This window comes from Sylvia atricapilla, chromosome 20, assembly GCF_009819655.1.
Source record: "Sylvia atricapilla isolate bSylAtr1 chromosome 20, bSylAtr1.pri, whole genome shotgun sequence".
Taxonomy (NCBI): Eukaryota; Metazoa; Chordata; class Aves; order Passeriformes; family Sylviidae; genus Sylvia; species Sylvia atricapilla.
In genome coordinates, this window is record NC_089159.1 from 3,332,260 (window position 1) to 3,350,541 (window position 18,282).

At 44.3% G+C, this 18,282-nt stretch overlaps 1 protein-coding gene across 3 annotated transcripts in view; it reads right to left on the minus strand.

The window, feature by feature from the left end:
• CLIP2 (CAP-Gly domain containing linker protein 2) overlaps nucleotides 1-14,312 on the minus strand; it is an 89,705-nt gene extending 75,393 nt beyond the window's left edge. For 2 of the 3 annotated variants that reach the window (XM_066333164.1, XM_066333162.1), the window contains exon 1: nucleotides 1,107-1,198. The gene's annotated coding sequence lies outside the window, so the exon portion shown is untranslated. Of the gene's footprint in view, nucleotides 1-1,106; nucleotides 1,199-14,098 lie in introns of those variants that run through there. The other variant, XM_066333163.1, reaches the window with a different exon arrangement.
• Nucleotides 14,313-18,282: the final 3,970 nt, after the last annotated feature.

Genomic DNA, 18,282 nt, shown 5'->3' on the forward strand with positions numbered 1-18,282 from the left:
GCTGTGCTGATTAATGGGGCTCTCTTGGAGCACTGATGGGGAGAGGGATGGTGTTAGCAGGCAGCTGGGCAGAGGCTAAGGCCAACAAGCCCAGCCAGGCACCCCAAATATAGCTCTGTCCACATGCAGACCAGTTCTTGAGCTGCAAGTCATCCTCAAGGAAACACTTCTAGGCAGCAGTAATGGGTGGACTGGTAAAACTTGACATCCATTCCAGCAGGATGAGTTTCTGAGACAGGTTTGTAGGCCTGTGAGACTAATGCTCAACAGAGCAGCAAATAACACTCGGTGCTGACACAGTGCTTTGTCTCCCAGCGCTTCCAAAACGCCACTGCAGCCTGCCTGGATACTGTGGAGATAACAGCTCACGCCTCTGCCTGCATCCCTGGATGCTGCCCCGAACACCCTTTGCTGTTCGCTGTCAGGAGGTGAAAGAGGCAGAGCCCTCCTGCACCTGCCCGGGTGCTGCTCATAACCCGAGCACTGTGCCAATGCCAGCAGCTCAACCTGGGCCTTCCTCAGAAGCACATCTTGCAACAGACAAAAAGCCCACATCAGATCCTGCAGGATGTGGTTAATGCCAATATCTGGATCGTTAAGCGAGAAAACCCGAGCGAGGACACTGAGTCCAGCAAGCAGTCAAGCTTCCCAAAGACAAAAGACAATTTTTCCTCCCATTTCAAACCCAAAACTCGCTCGGCACGGAGACACGGATGCTGACACCCACTCCCACCTCCGTCTCCATGGCATCAGGCCGCTGCCTCCGTGGCCGCTGCACCCGCGCGTTCCCCGTGACCCCGGAGCAGCGGCGAGCGCCCACCCCGCGCCCTGCCCGGGGCTGGGGTGGGTGTGAGCCCCCGGCAGCCCCGAGCCCCTCCCGGTGCCGGTGCTCCCCAGCCCAGGAATCCACCGGGATGCCGGCCCGCCGAGGATGCTCGCTGCCTTTCCCAGCCCAAGGACAATGCGAGCGGCGGCCGAGCCTCCCATCGGTAACGGAGCGGCGCATCCCCGCTGCCCGGGCTCCTCCCGCACCTTCTCCGCTCACCCCTCCTTTGTTGTGGCCGGGGCCGGCCGGGCGCTGCCGCCCCTGCCGCTGTCCCCCTTACCCTGGCGCTGCCCGGCGGAGCGGGGCCGGGGGCTCGGTGCCACCGCAGGATGCGACCCCGGCCGCCAGCCGCCCTGCCACTCCCTGCGCGGCCGAGGCGGGCGGAGGGAGCCGGGAGGAGGGATCTGGGCGGCGGCTCGGAGCGGCGGGGGCGGAGGAGGATGCGGGGCCGGCACCGCCGCTCCCTCCGGCCCTCCGGCTCACGGCCGGGCCCACGCGAACAAAGGGGCCGGTCCGGGGCCGCCCCGCGCCGAAATCCTCCTGGTTGCCGGCTCCTGGCGCCTCCCCAAATCGGGTGAGAGGGTGGAGAAGCAGCGCGGAGGCTCCTCTCGGCTGCCCGCAGCCCCGAGCGCTGCTGCCCTAAAACCGAAATAATCCTAAAATCACCTTTTGCTCGCTGGAGCCGCCGCCTCCCTGCCCGCGGCACTGGGAAGGGGCTCTGGGAAGGAGGAGCTCTCTCGGCACACCTGGATTTAGGTGGCGGTGGTTTTGATCGATACAAGAAGGGAAGGGCAGGAGGAGCTGGCGGTGCTTCCTGTAAAAAAGGAGAGATCCCTAATTCGCCGGGAGTTAACGGGGAGCGCAGCAAAGAGAACACAGCTACAGCCTTGCAAACGCGGTCATTCAAAGCAAGGCTAGCCGGCTGAGGTGGTGATCGGCACTCGGCCTTCACCACTGCCGCCGTTCTCTCCCGGAGCCGTGCCTGGGCTGGCATTGCACGGAGATACAACAGAGCAGGGCCACAGAGTCATTTAGGTTGGAAAACCCCTTTAAGCTCATCGAGTTCAGCCAGTCCCACAGCAAGGACAAGGCCACCACTAACCCATGTCCCCAAGTGCTAATTCTACACATCTGTTAAATCCCTCCAGGGACTGTGACCATCTCTGTCCTAGGCAGCCTGTGTCAGGGCTTCACAGCCCTTTCAATGAGGAAATCTTACACAACATCCAATCCAAACCTCCCCTGGTGCTACCAGAGGCTGTTTTGTCTTGTCCCCTGCTCCCTGGGATCAGAGCCTGACCTTCACCTGGCTGCCCCCTCCTGTCAGGGAGCTGTGGGGAGGCAGAAGGCCCCCCTGAACCTCCTTTTCTCCAGGAAAAGGAGCACTCCCAACTCCCTCAGCCACTCCTCGACTTGTGCACCAGACTCCTTCCAGCTCTGCTGACTTCCTCTGGACATGTTCCAGCACCTGTCTAGTGCCTGTGCCCTGAAACTGCATCCCTAATTTAAACAGGAATGGCAGTGCTTTGCACAAGAGCCATAACTCAGTGTACTTTATCAGCTCTACAGCTGATACACCCCACATCACACAAGGGGCAGCCCAGGATATTTTGCACATCAGATGCTATGGTGGAAGGCCCCAGGGTATACAGAAACAGGGGAGGCTCCCACTCAGCAGCAATCCTGAGATTTGTTGCTGTGACTCTGTTCTGTTTTGCCTGTGGGGGCCCAAAAAAGCAGAGGGGAGATAGAAATGAAGGAGGTACAGGCACCAAAGCAGAGAAGAATAGAGCTGAGGTCAACTGAGCACCATCCAGAATATGAGATTTGACAGTTCTGGCTTTAGTAAGATGATCCAGTCCCAGGAGGCAGCTGTAGGCATCCTCATTTTTCATCTTGCAGAGGGGAAGCCAAAGTAAGAAGTGAAATGGTCCGAACCAAAAATAGAACCTGAAGCACCTGACTTCAACGCCTCTGCTTCAACTGCTAGTTCACTGTATTTCCCTGACATTTTCCTACACCCAAGCTCAAGTCATTGCTTTGCAGTTCTGTATACAAGAATTTTTGTCTCCTCTCTAATCTGTAGTTGCCTAGGGAGACAGTATGGTGCCAGGAGAAGAGCCAGATGAGAAGGTGCCTATTGAATCAGGCTTGGACTCCAAAAGAACTTCTCACTTCTCCTTCCAGCTCCACCCCTGATCTGCCAGCTCAGTCAGTCCCCAGCCTTAGGTCCACATCTCTTTCCTTATCCAGATAGTGGCAGAGCAATGATGGTGACCTCCCCTCTGTGAGACTAACAAGAAGCATTACATGCAGTCCTGCATTTGGTAAGGAGGAGTGCAAATTTAAAGCAGTTCTGGAAAAAAAACCCATCCTCTTTAATATTTTCAGGTGCTTCAGGGTAGGATTTCAAATCACAAATTGCTTACAAGTTAAACCTAATTTTTGATCAATTGTACAATTTTATGCTTAATCTTATATACATTAGTTGGTTCTTAGTACAAATAATTTCCACGTAAATGTTTAAATTACAGCCTTTTGTCTACATGATGACAAAGAAGGTCTGGGAGGAGACTCAAGCCCACTGCCTTCAATATGATGAAGCTAGAAAAAAGTTCACAGCTCTTATAGCCATTTCCCTGAATCATTTTGACAAATCTGCCTCCCTGACTAAACTTTCTCAGGGGAATTTCCAGGGAGAGCAAGAAAGATCATCCAAGGGCAGAGCTCTGGCAGTGATGTGGCTGAAGTGCCTGTAGACTTGAATTTGTGTCTTCTATCAAGTGCTCTCCCACAAAGCTGTCCCTCAGCTTTTGTTGGACCTGCTTGTCACAAAGCTTCAGGACAACTATAAATGTTGAAATGCCATCATCCCACAGACACTACTATTTCTCAATAACTATTTAGTGATTCACAGGGGCTTGTGGGCAGGCAAAGAACCCTGCACTGATGTCCCAGACATGGGAGAGCACATGAAACACTTAAATTTCAGTCTATGAAGATGTGAGGACTTGTTAATTTTACACAGGTAAGCAGAATAATGACTTTAATTAAACCATTATGTGTAGAGAGCTGGTATGTGATCTCTGATATCTCTGGGCTATCCCATTAGCCTGATAATATGCTCTCCTACCCTCTTGTTTTCTGTGATGTGATAAATATCTTGTTTTGAAAAGTGGCTACTCACATAGGCAAAACTGTCTCCACTTGACTGATCCATTACTGTGATTTGACAGGTATTTGCATTAGCTGTTGGGATCTCTAAAACACTTCACTACTGTTTTCTTTTTCATTATTCTGACAAAGAGAAGCATTACACAGACAATGTGTAAAAAGCAAGGGAATACTCATGCCTGCATCTAGGGAAACAAATCAAGCAATCATTTTGTGTTTTGCTGTTACCTATATTGTTTAAATAAAGACAGCCAAAATGTTCATGTACCTTTCCATTTTATTCACCAGCACCAGGAGATAAAGCACCTCTCTGCAAAGAGCTGATGAGATGCTCAACTTGTCACATACCAGTAAGTTACCCACTGTGATCCACCAGTCCTTCACTTGTTCCCCAAAGGCAGCAACCTTTTAAAGATGACAGTTCACATAAAGGCCACATGAAGAGGTGACATCAAGACCCAGATGCCAACAAGGGCTTCTTGAAGTTGAATCCGTTCCTCCTTTTCCCTACCATAGGTCTAGAAATCCCTGCCTATATACTGTGGGAACTGAGTGGTGGCAGAAACTATACTTGAAAATATTGCACAGCTTCATTACTGTCAACTTTCAGTTATTTCCAACACCTCAAAGGTGCAGCTGCAATGACAGTGCAAGCTCCTACTGTTCTTTCAGGCTGACACTATAAAGAGCCTTCTGCATCTAGGGGCATGAAATTCCAGCATTAGTGGGAGGAACAAGATTAAAGCAGTGATCTGAAAAAAAAAAAAAAAAAAAAAAAAAAAAAAAAAAAAAAAAAAAAAGCTGTTTTTTTCCTTTGATTACAGAGCTGCTGAAAGACCTTCTTATCTTGAGGATCAGTGGCTGCTTTAGGTCTTACTCATTCTAGGCCAAGACTAAAGTTCAGAAACCTCTTATAAACAGTCTTTAAGTTAAAATTAAGATCTTGCATGGTTGTAATGATTCAGCCAAGTGGTGACATGTTTTCAGGCATTTGTTATCTGACCCAGAGCCACCACGAAGCCTCTAATATCCAGCAGATTCTGTTGTATCTAGATGGGTGAGAGAAACCTCTCATCTTCAGACATTTATATCCAAGCTAACTGTCTAGACTTTCTATATAATGAGTGCAGAGGAACAGGCACTGGGGTAGAATTCCCCCTCATCATACTGCAGACACCTAAAATGGATGAATTGCTCTCTAACGATGCTCCCTTCCATCCATGAATTAAAGAGAGATTTGAGAACTAGCCAAATGAGATGTTTAAAGTTAAGTGATGAGAATCCCACTCATCTCCCTTCCAGAAACACTCAGCACAGCTGATGGTGGTTATTTGGGTACCCATAGCTCAGGTGTGTGTGTTGGGTACACTCTTGTCTGAAGGCCTCACTTTGTTCTGTTTCACTGGAAGAAAGGAGACTGTTGGCCAGGATTCAACATAGGCAAGATCCAGCTCCAGAACCCTTTAGGGGAGCACACGTGGCTTGTGCAGTGTGCTGGAAAGTGCTTTGTGAAAGGCTTTCTACCAGCTGACTTCTGTAACATAAAAGGAAGTGTGGGTAGAAATATGTTGAAGGATCATGGCAGTTCTCATTAATTATGAAGATCAAGAGGAGCTCTTACTGCTTTTTTAGTATATTTCCTATACTGAAATTAGTGCATTAGCTGTTACTTAAACTCCAGCCATCAGTATAATTTAATCATTAGCACAGTCTAGTTCTTGTTCTACATTTTAGAAGTAAACTACCTTGCTGCAGTAGAAATGATTCCAAGGAATGTGGGACAGCACTCACACAAATACAAAACAATAAGAGGGATCATGCTGCACAACTGAAGAAATTGTGCCATTTTCATCACAAAGGCTGTTTAGTGCCCATGAGCCCAAAGGCAATTGGTTGTTCAGAGAAATTCAGCATCCATTAAGTGGAGGCCTTCTGAAATTCTGTCCTCTGATACCGTGTTTGTCCAAATGCCCTATGCAAGTTCACACTGGCAGTGGAGAACTTGGAATAGCTCTTTTATTCAGTCAGTAGACTGTTGTCAGTCTTTCATGTGAAGATGAAGCTCCTCTTTACAGATGAAGTAAAGTAATCATAGAGGGAAGAAATAATATCTTTGAACATATCTGTTCATTCAGCTGAAACAGAAATATGTTGGTTGACATCTGCATTTCAGAGTCAAGCATCTACAACGAAGCATGACTGAAAAATAGTAATACAGAAGGATCAGAGCATGGAGGGACTGAAGGGAGATCTGCCAGTAATGAGCATAACATCTTATTCATGGGTGGCAGGGAACAACACAGCAAAAACCCAGAGGTAAGTAGTGAACAAACCATTCCAGCACAGTACCACATATTTATTTTCCCTGTTATTGCCCTAAACCTTGTTGCTTGTCTAAATCAAGACTGAAGAGCAGACTGTCCTTTACTTAGTTCATTTTCAAAGATCAGGGCAATTGCCAGTTGCTGGCATAGAGATAAAAGAGACTTGTAAGCCTCCTGACTTCAAGGGAGAGCAAAAACCACCTTATTTTGTAGACTTGGAATCAAATTTGAGAGGGATAAGTTTATTGTCCAAAGGCCCCTCTAACACAGAGAATCCAGGTAACCAGACCCTGGGCATTATCATGTTCTTCATTCACTCCATGCACTTCTCTTTATACACATTCAATCCAGAGAAGAGAGCCACCCTTAGGGCTCCCAGTGTGGTGTCCTACACTCTATTGATCAGGTAAAAAATAGCCTGTTTTATAAAGCCTCTGGTAATTCTCTGTATAGTTCCATGTGTCCTCCAAAAAGCAGGCAGACAGAGATCCCCCATAATGGGACAACTCTGCATTTTTCCAGTATTCAAAGCATCACGGGCATGCCTGCAAACCCTCCAAGCTCAGTCTCTGTGCATTGCAAATCAAAATTCCTTCTGGATCAATATTTTTCATTGGATGTCAAAAAATTATTCCTCTCTATATACCTCTTCTTTTTGTCACCAGGGGTGTCAAGATTTCTTGTGTTCTCTGACCTCATCAAACAAATTCTGTAACAAACTGGAGCCAGCCTGTACTTAGTGAGAAAAAAAGAAAGAAACTGTTTATTTCCCTGTTGTTTGGGCCTTTCCACAAAGACTGTTTTAGACCCAAAAGAAGCACCAGATGTTTTCTAGCAGAGCTACAGAATGAACTGTGAGAGGCAGGAGAATGCTGTTTCCTTTTCATGAACTGGAGCATGTTACAAGATCAAAGCTGAGGGACAGGACCCATGAAGAAGTTTCCTATCTCTGTCCAAGACATCAAAAAAGATTTCAGTACCTACAACCAAAGATGTGTTTAATGGGGAAGAGGAAGGAAACGAGGCTTCAACTTTGACACTTTAAGAGAAAAGCCAGGCTTTTAAAATGTCTTCAGCAGGCAGTGCCTGGATGTGGTTTGGATTGCTGCTGTGGCTGTGGGCATTGACCACTGAAACATCCAGTTCAGTTTCTCAGCCTTTAATTCTCCAGAAAAGCAAAACTATCCTTAAAAAGGCTCTGACACTGTAATTTAACACAGGGAGTGTTTTTCCAGAAGATTCCAAGGCACATATGAAATGATCTTTGTAACAAGTTGCAGATGAGAAAAATTAGAACATAAAGGCCCACAGTCCCACACAGGATCACCTACAGTCCACTGATTTCCAGTCACTAAAGCAGCCACTTGGTCCCAGACAGGTTTGTGTAGTGGGTGTGATGTAACTCTCACAATAACAAGCTCTGCCAGAGCTGCATTTGAGGAATGGAATAGGAGCAGTTTTCCTGTGTAAAGCAGGAGTTTGGAATAGGTAGGAGGCTATTAACAGTACAACTCACTGCCCTCTGCTTCCTGCCAAAAAAGGTGTGCTTTTAATTACGGAGAGGTTTCAACCAAAGACCATGTCTGACCTAATTTAAATACCACAGTAAGGGGCAGAGCATAAATACACAGCCCAAACCCTCAGCACATCACGTTTCAGTACTGATGGAATGGGCTGTTATCCTGTCACCAGGAGAGCACTGGAGAACCATCCACTGATCCCTGCTGTCAGCTCTCAGTAAGATGGTAACAGGTTTAAAGAAAAGGTTTATAAAAAGGAGGCTGTTTCTTTATGCAGAAATATTATGTCCTGTGACAGGAGAGTAGCAAGATGCCCCAAATGACCTCACTCACCAGCTGGATATTGCTGCAGTGATTGCCAGGAGCAAAGCACAGCCTCGACTCCCAGAAATCCCAGATGCAGAAAGATTGAGAAAGCTTGATCCTTTGCCAGGTGTTCATTTTCATTGTAGAATATTTATTACAGAAAATCCTTTATAACATGGGGTTTGGCTGTCAAATGCTGTGATATAACCCAGATCCAGCAACTTGACACACTTCTTCAGTTTCCTATCAATTTAGTTGTATTAATTGCACTTCATAAACATACATATGTTCCAGTAAGAAAGAATCACTGTGAAAATGCACCCAGTGTGGTGTTCTATAGAGCGCTGTACAGCAACACATGAGAATTGGATCCTAATCCATTTTTTTGTTTTACTGCTGGTGTAAAATGGAAACTCCCTCCATCTCAATAACTGCTTTCACAACAGCAGCAAAAGAGAAACAATGACACTGACCTGATCTGTAAAGTGCTTTCAACTCATCAGAATGAATATGGAAGGCACATATTAAAATAGCTAATGCTATTAATCCTAAGTACTGACAGACAAGCTCAATATAACATACAATAATACTAAGTTAATAAGTGAACAAACCCAAATATAAAGTTAACAAGTGGGAAAATGCAATTAAGGTAAATTATCCTGAGGAATCCAATTCTAGAATATATTAAAGGTAATTAACATAGTTATATTGCAGCAGTAACAATGTTAATTCTAATTAGAATTTAAAAGTATGAGACAACTGAACTCTTGAAGAGAAGTAAACTTCTCTGAACAGATTCTGTGATTGTTGTATGTCACACTTAAGGTTTGTTTCTCTTTTCTTTGAGCCTGTGGTAACAATGAGCTTCTCAAAGGAGGTGTTTGCCTGATCAGGCATCTGGTCTGTGCCAGTCAGTAATTCACCTGTACCTTTCATTTCACATCCTTTGCAATACTTCTAAGAATGTTTGTGGTAACAGAACAGAAATAGCAGGTTACTATCTGAGATGTTTACTGAAGAAAGGAAATAAGAAATTTATAGAACCTCTTTTTTTTGCGTGCAAAACACAAATATTAATTAAGCCATGTCATGCCCATTTAGCATGCTAAGAAAACATATGAAGATACTTATAAACTGGGCTTAAAATGTCATGGAAACAGCTGTCCTCCCAACAGACTGAAATTCATTTATTTGTTGTATCCAGGCAAGTTTGGCAGAGAAACTCACTGCAGTCACACCTATGTATCACACCGCAAGCTGTGATTTTTAAGCAGATTATAAATACCAGCCCAAAATCCAAACAATTGTACCTTGTTGGGCTTTTTTTTTTGTTTGCAAGTGGGGTAGATTTAAGAGATTATTAATACTTTGTGACATCAAGGTCATAAAACAAAGCCATATTGCACTTCCAGAGAAAACTGCCTTGCAAATGACATACTGCTGTGACTTTCAGGTCCCAATAGTCAAGGAGTTGAAGTCTAACAATTTCCCCACTTAGAATACCCAGCTCATGCAGATCCTTCTTCACAGGGCTGATGTGACTGAAGCCCTGAAGTTGTTTCCATGGAACATAAAGAGGATATAAGAGATAACCCCTGTAAACAGCAATTCAAACTTGCACAGCAGTTTCACTCTCCCTATCCCCCCATTGCAAATCAATCATATTGCTGTATTTAAAGAGCAGTTTGTGTCCCTGGTAGATCTAGGAGTACATAAGCAGGTCAGTTTGGGCAGCAGATGAAAAGAAAGTAGAACTTTGTTGGATTCACTCCATGACTGCTGCCTTGGGAATGTGCTGTTTTGAGAGGTGTCATATGCCATGAAAAATCTTGTAAGCCTATATCGAGAAGCAGATTAAAGAGTGAAATACTTCTCCTGCACCAGTGTGGGCTTGCAGGAGGCAGGTCCCAACACAAAATAAGACCTGTCCCACAACAATTCTGCCATTTGTTTCCACAGGAAATGTGCCTGGAGACTACCAAAGCCAAGGCCTCAGCAAGGACATGCTGCCACCCAGCACTCCTGCAAGCCCCTGATCTCTGCAGCAGCAGTTTGCAGTCACTTCCCAGCTCCACAACCTACATGCCATAGCTGGCTGTGGGCACGTCTCAGGGAGAGAGATGATTTTGTCACCTAGTGCCTTGAAAGTTCATCCTGGCACCCACACTGTGCTCCCAGCCTGCTGAGTTCAACAAGGAATCACAGCCCAAATTCAGCAAAAGTCACAAGGGCAGGTTTAATTCCACATACAGGAGCTATCTCCAGGAAATCAATCAGATTAATCACACCATGGAAGTCAGCTCCACGGCAAGTGTGCACTGCTGTGCTGTGGCTTGCAGGTGCACAGTTCCCTAATCAGGACCAAGCCTTTCCCAGTGTTGCATTTTTCAACACTGGGATGTCATTAAGAGACAGCATAAGCTTTTAGTTTCTAATCCTTCATTTTTTCAAGAAAGATCTACTTTTCTGCAGCACAGAAATTTTCTAATTATACTCTTCCCTTCTACTCCATTTTCCAGCTGCATAAAGAAGTCAAATACCTTGCTTACACTGAATGATGTACTGGGGAAATAAAGTCTACTTCTGGCAGCTATCTTTTCAATCATTCATTTCCATTAAGTCTTCAAAATAGGAGCTCAAGCACAGTAACCAACAGGGTAAACCCTATTTTTTAATATTATTGTTTGTATACCCTGTCTATTAAATTTGAACAAAGTGCCAAGACAAGAGCTGCAAGAAAAATTAAACCAATGCAAAAGAATCTTGATAATCTCTTGAAACTGATAGAAAAATCAAGGTGTGATTCAGCTATGACAAGAGACTGTACAACTCTACATTCATCTGGACAAATCAGAAAATAATAAGAAAAAAAAGGTGGGGGGAACAGACTGAAAACCAAGCATTAGCCATGTTCTGAGAAAATAATAATCAAAAATCTCAGTTCAAACTAAAATGTTTTAATTCCTTAGTTACAAACTGCTTGAAATAAGGTATTACAAAGTCAGCTGTTCCTCAGTATTGGCTCTAGACAGCACAGCTCACACTGCAGTCACTGGACTAAACCCTTGAGCACTTTCCTCTCTCCTCTGTTCTTGTCAGTGAAGCCAGAGGCGTCAGCAACCACAGCAATAAAAAGCACTGGCAGTGGTTTCCTCCCTTCATGGCTCTAGAACAGCTCATATTTTATTCATGAAAAACGAGGCCTCTGGAGGTCTGGCAAGAAAAACAGGAAGCAAATATTTCTTGGGGACAGTTGGTCACAGGCTGGCAACTGTCCAGGACATCAAGAAGGAGGGGCAGGGGTGCAGGATGGAAGCATGAAAGCTGCTTTCCTTCCAGCCTTCCTGCCGGGGTAGGAAGGAGGATCACAAAGGGCAAACTGCACCCAGAATGGCCGTGTGGTGACCCTGGAGGGAACAAACTCAGGGAGATCCTGCAGTGGGGTCCTGCAGGGAGTCTCTGCCTGAGAGAGGGAATCCAAGATGTGCAGTCAGCACAGATGCATCACAGGATGGGATCCCTCCAAGGTTTAGTTGGCAAAGCTTAATATTTACCTCAGCCACTTGCACAAGTTCTTGCTTTGAGTTCTCTGGGAAATTCCTCAGGTTGCCTCTCCCCAGGTTGCCACAATCCACTCATGTCCCAAAATTACATTACTCTGAAGATTGTTTTGCAAGTGCCTTCAGAGTAGAACCACACCTGAGCCCAGAATAAGCACCTTCATGGGAAAAGAGATGTCTTCCCAGGTAGGCAGACAGCCCTCTTCCATTTCCTTGTGCCCCTGGTAACAGACCACCCTCATTATCAGTAGAGAAAACAATCCTCTGCAATCCTTTGCTTTCCTCAGAAGATGACATGAAGGTGCAGATGTCATTTGTCATCTCTAGTTGTGGGCAGAGGAACAACCATCAGTCCTTTCAGCTCAAACCCAACACCCAGCACTGGCTGTGCCTCCCCTCAGGAGCCTTTCCATCAGCACTGGCTGGTCCTGAACTTTAATAACTTTGCACAGGACACTGACAAGAACTTTCTAAGAGGCCTGAATTTCTTGTGAATTCTGGAATATTAAGGGAAACAAAGATGCTACCTGTTACTTTCTGACAGATTACCTAAAAGATGACACATGCAAAAGAGTTCTCTCTTGAAAACTACAGAAGAAATGTAGTGTTTTACATTAACATGCCTCCTTTATTGCTTTAATTACTGCCTAACGAATTTTCGCCCTCAGAATACCTCCCCTGTAGGGCTGAGCAAATGAGAAACAAGTCATAGCAGAGCAGTAAGAATGAAACAAAAGGGAAAAAACAACACAATAAAAACCCACACACATGAGGAGAGGCAGAAAAATGCACCCTTGGACGCAGCAGCCAAAATTCATTTAATAATGTCAACGTTTTATATGCAAGGCTTTCCTGGGAAGCAGCAAAATATATGGATTAATAATGACATGGTGTGATTAGATAAAAAATAAATTTATACTTAAAGTTCTCTTTATGGTATGAGGGTTAGAGGAAGAAGAAATAATTCTCTATCAATGAAAGCATCACCTAAGCTTACTGTTGCAGATAGAAATCTTAAAAACAAAACAAAAAAACCCTAAAAAACCTCCCTTAAATTAAATCAATGATCCATATGTACAAAATGGTTTTGGACTTCTCCAAGTCAATTTCAACAGCATCTTTTTTTTACCCTGTGACTTGCAGCATCAAAGCTCTGCAAAAAACCAAGGACATCAGTGCATCTTCTATGAAACCCACTCTGAGGTGCTCTGGGTGTGTGGAACAAAGGAGATTCATACAAGGATCTCCCCTCCTGCTACAGTTAAAGCTGCTTTCAGGAAGTACAAGTTAAAAAATACAAAAGAAGAGATGTAAGTGCTAATGTTTAATTGACCAGGTTAAATCGATTACCATTAAAGCAAGATTTACTGATACTAGATAGTCAACCTGTCTCATTGGGTTCTTACACAGGGGTTAAATGCAACAGTGGAGTGACAAATGACTCTGCTGCTTCAGTGGAGCTCTCCCAATACTGGAATTTAGTGCCCTTTCCTCTTGTGTTTCTGTTTTAGAGGAAACCACCTCTAAAGTAGGTCAGCAGAAAGAGCAACCAGGCTGCAGGGAATCAGGCATTTTCAGGGAAGTGAGTAAACACTAGGAGATTATCCAACATGTGTTCAAACCTGCAGATGAGTCCCACTTACTCTGTTAGGCATGCTCTGAGAGGATTTTTTCATGTGGAAGTGGCACAGCCAAGGTGACTAATGCAAGAAAGAGAAACTTTTTCCTCCTCTCCCCTATTTCTCAGACCTCTGTGGTAACTGGAAATAATAAACAACAAATTACTTAAACTGAAGGATATAGTGAACCTAAATAAGATTTAATTTAGGGAAGCAGCCGTAAATTTAGGGAGTTAGCCCAGGTGGAGGAGAGACTGGATTGCAAGGCTAATAAACAAAGGCTTATCTGCATAGTCCTGCCACAGCTCCTTTGAAAGAGGCTGCCTGGAGCCCTCAGGCCAACTCTACCTGTGTGTGCCAGCTCATGCAGCACCTGGGTTTTGCTGGACTTTAACCCCATAAACCAGAAGTCACCTTCATCCAGTAACATAGAACTGTGTCCTTTCATATCCTCCCAGACTAAAGAAAGGTTCACAAACCATTTTCTCCTCAGACAATCAACTGCATGTTTTGGTATTTGGCTCTAGACTTGCTAGACCAAGTAATCATTTAAATCCCAAATTGATATTCAGCCACTAAATCAAACCTTGAGAGTATAAATCCTAGTTTTGATTCCTTGTCTAGGCAAAACCACACCAAACATTTAAAGTAAAAAAAACCACCTGTGCATACAGAGATCTGAAGGTAATAACTCCTATTTTATTTTTGTTAGATTTTTCTCACATTTTCTATCATGAGCACTTTAAATCAAACCAGACTCAACCCTTACCTTAACCTGTTGGTAGATTTGTCCTTTATGCTTTAGGAACTTGATGGCTGGGAATACAGCAGCTCTTCCTTCTGGTATGTCTAAATCCATGCTCTGCAGACTTGAACGAATCCAGAGTTTCACAGCCTGTTAAATCCTGGACTGTTGATACACAACAACACTACTGCCTTTCCATCTGTGGCATGTACAGAATGAATGCAGAGGAATGTTAGGATTTATTCTGTTGCATTCAGCCAAACAAGGTCTCTGATCATGTTTTTGCCCAGCATTTAAGAGACTAGATACAGCTGAAATGGGTTGCATAATGTCATGCAGTACCAATTAGGGGCAGGCAGTCAGTTGGAGAATGTTCCCAGACTGCTAATGCAGGAATGAGCACAAGAAAGTACAAATGCTGGATACACTCTGGCAGTACTGTGCTGTACTGTGGCTACATGGTGTCAAACCAAAAGTCAAGTAATACTGTAACACTAAAAAGTACAATCCACTTTATGTCAAATCTGTTGCACATTTCTTTTGAAGTTTCTGATAAACATAAATTAAGCCAGTCCACATTCCCTTTTTTATGGGAAACAGAGACAAGTGTTAAATCTGAAAACACAAAGAGAGTGGCACGCTGGTAGAAGAATGGATGAACCCAGATTGTCCACCTCCATTTCAAACTCTTGGCTTGTACCATTCATCAGAGCCCCCAGATCACTCCTCTGGTTCTGCACCAGCTTGGGGCTGAGTCTTCAAGCAGAAAGCTCACAGAGCCATTAGGTTCCTTCTTGTTCATTAAGATCCTTCCCCTTACCCAAGGGAGCCCCAGCAAGCACTTGCTCTGCAGGATGCCCTTTGCAACATCTATGTTTGGCAATAAGTCATGCACAGAGTCACTTCCTCAGTGAAAAGACGAAGGCTGTGTCCTCCCTGGAGGGAAACAGAACCCTGCTACAGTCAATGGTGACATAAGGTCATGACACAGAGGAGAAAAGGTGATGCTCCATCCCAGCCCCTGCTGCAGGTGCAAACAGACAAGTGCTCCCAGGGAGGTGCACAAGAACAAAGGCATGGCAAACACAAAAGATCATCCCCTCTCCTACACTTCCGGCTTCTTTAAACGTGTTAGGAGCCAACAGCTGCATTTTGGCATCTAGGAAAAAATATACCTGTAGAGAATTTACCTGGTTTTGCAGACAAAAGAGGAATTCTAGGAGAAAGTCAATTCCCGTGGATGCCATGGGTGGCCTGTGTGGCTTTAACCCAGGTGTCCATACTCCCTCTACTGACTGAAGCTGTAACCACGAGGCTGGACTTGGGCTGGACACTTGCTGCTCTCTATTATGCAATTAAAGAAGAAAAAGAAAGGAAATTTCAGTCACATTTTCAGTCTTAAGCAACCAAAGGGCAGGAGAGTAGGACTGGCTAGTCACTGCTGCTGCATCCTTTTCTTCTAACCTAGTGTAAAGCTCTGGACAATTGCCTCAACACATGCAGAAATATCATAATAAAGCTTTTCTGTCTTAAAATGGCACTTAAACCCCATTCTTTTAAATATTTTCAAATGCTTATAGAAAATAATTGCAAATATGTGCAAGTTTAGAGTCTCCTAGTAGCAATAGGCTGAACCTGATCTTTCCAGCTGCTCTGCCACCATGACCTGTGCCTTGCCTCACTTCCAGCACTATGACTTTCCTAACTGCAGATGTTAATGACACACTGCTTAAAATTTTGTGTGGCACCATTAAAAAAAAAAAAAAAAAAAAAAAAAAGGTAATACATCAAAAAGAAAAAAAGAAACGAGATGCTGCAAATAAAAGTGCTCAGGTAACAGTGGGCAGGTGTCACGCTGCATTTACTCAGTGTCCTGGTGAGCTGCTGGAAAGGGAGAGAGCACAGAGAGGGAGCAGCCTGCAGGGGCACAGCCGACTCCACACATCCCTGGAGCAAGGCCATCTGTGGCCTACCTGTGGCTGTGAGACAGCAGCAGGCTGCAGTTGGAGCTTTAACTGCAAAGGACAGCCCAAGGAACTCCTTTTAATACTGCAGTTTAAAGTCTCAGCCCCTGGCCTTCCAGACCTGCAGGATAACATACATGAGTGTTAGCCCTGACAGTAACAGTAAGCTGAACTCACAGATTTAACCCCAAAGCAAAACAACCTGGAATAGTAAATGGTTTTCCCCTCCCTCCCCAAACCACTGCATAGAAGAAATTTTTATTACTGAGTATACAGGTCCATATTTTTTGCTAACAATTGCCTGAAGTTAGTTTCTTCTCATGCTTTATTTCCATTGCTTTCTGGGTTTTACACCTCACATCACCCTCACTCTTGCTTTAAATTGTCTTCAATTACTGCCTCACTTTTAGTGCCTTCACCAATTTCAATTTGTTATTCAAACTGCAAATAAGCCACCCTCACACTCACCAACCACAGCATGCAAAGCAGCAATTCTTTTGCCACGACTTCTGCATGTACCCAGTTCTCTGACAAAACGTGTTGTGCTGGGCTTTAGTTTCCCCATGGGGACTGGAGTCTGAGCCCTTGACTAGAGCTGGTCTGAGAAAAGCTTCCATAACATCTCTAGAAGACCTGACCTGTTCCCTCCACCTCAAGAATCTGCAGCTGGGGCTTCCTTGCTGCTGGGCCAACCATAAGGGCATGATTTATTTCTCTGATGGGGATCTCCACTACCAGAAATACATGCTGTTTAAATACACTAAAGAGGATCACTCCCATTGCTGAATAAACCATTAGCAAAAAGCCCTTCTCATACTCCATACTGATTACAAGTAATTACTTAGCAAGCTTTTCTATACATCTTTTGGCGTGTGAGGGAGAAAGGTCTGAAAGAATCATCTTAAATTCAGGAGTGTTCTCCTTTCAGGGTAACACAGTACATCTGCATACACGTGTGTTCAGGCACTGCTGATGACACATCCAAAGTTCTGCTGTTTCAGCACTGAATTTGGAACTCATTTAACTCTGGATGTATCCTGTGATCTCAGTTGTTGGACGACAGTAAGAACAGTTTGGATTTGGGGACATGATGGGTTTTAAAACTTCCAGCTCACATTTGCCTGCCCACCTGACACATATCCCTATCAATATTGTTGTGTCTTCAATAAACACTTGTTATGTGTTTGATAAACCACTCTGAGAAGCTCCTGCCTATGCTGGAGCTGCAGCTCTTTAGGAGACCATGCTCAAAAGCATATTTATTTCAACTGTTAGCAGAAACATATCACAAAACCTGTCATCAGGCTCTCTGCAACGATTCTTATCATTAGCCTTTCTCATTGTTCTTTCAGTGCTTATCAGCAGCAATTCTACACATGGAGTGGTAGAATTAATGCTAGCCAGGAAAATGATATCTTATCTAGAAGCTGGTACTTCCTAAGAGCAGAACTGCTGTTTAATTTGGCAAGAGATCAAAGCATATTCAGGGTGCTGCACTGACAGCTGCTATCACCAACAGTATCTCACTGTCTCATGTTGGGTTCTGATGAGCACTGCAGAAAATGAAATCTAAAGACAAGAGTAACAGAGTGTATTACAGGAACAAACAGTCTGAATATCAAACAACAACAAAGCCAACTCTCACCCTTGTATGCCATATAATCATGGTGTTATTTAATTATCTTCTTTACCTCCAGTGGAGGTGGTTAATCCACTGTTGATGTTAACTCAGCCAGACACATGAAGGATGCAGAACATTTCCAATTTTACCCTTCCATAATGGTTATCCTACAGCCACTAGGAACCACTACAGCTATTAATAAAAACAATGAGCAAAACAGGATTAAAGCATTTACCACAAAAACTCAGATATGAGACTGCACTTTGCAGAAACACAAACTTCACCCTCCAGAGTCTGAGAGTCTTAGGAGAAACTCATTAAACTCCGTCACTGTCAGGCCATAGGCAGAACCAGTTTTACAGGCTGAAGGCAAATGCCCATATGTCAGCCTCAAAATACCAAGAAAAGGCACTGACAGTAACACTGAAATACAAATGTTGTGATGAGTAAGAGGAAGTTGCTCCCTCAGAGGAGCGTCACCGCTCACACTGAGCTGCAAATATGGTCAGTTCTGAGTTCCTGCCTCACACCAATCTTAAATTAGAAACAGTTCCCAAGGAATCAGGGCCCAGACTGAAGGACAGATGCTCTGTGCACTGAGCTAACACAAATGTCATTAATTA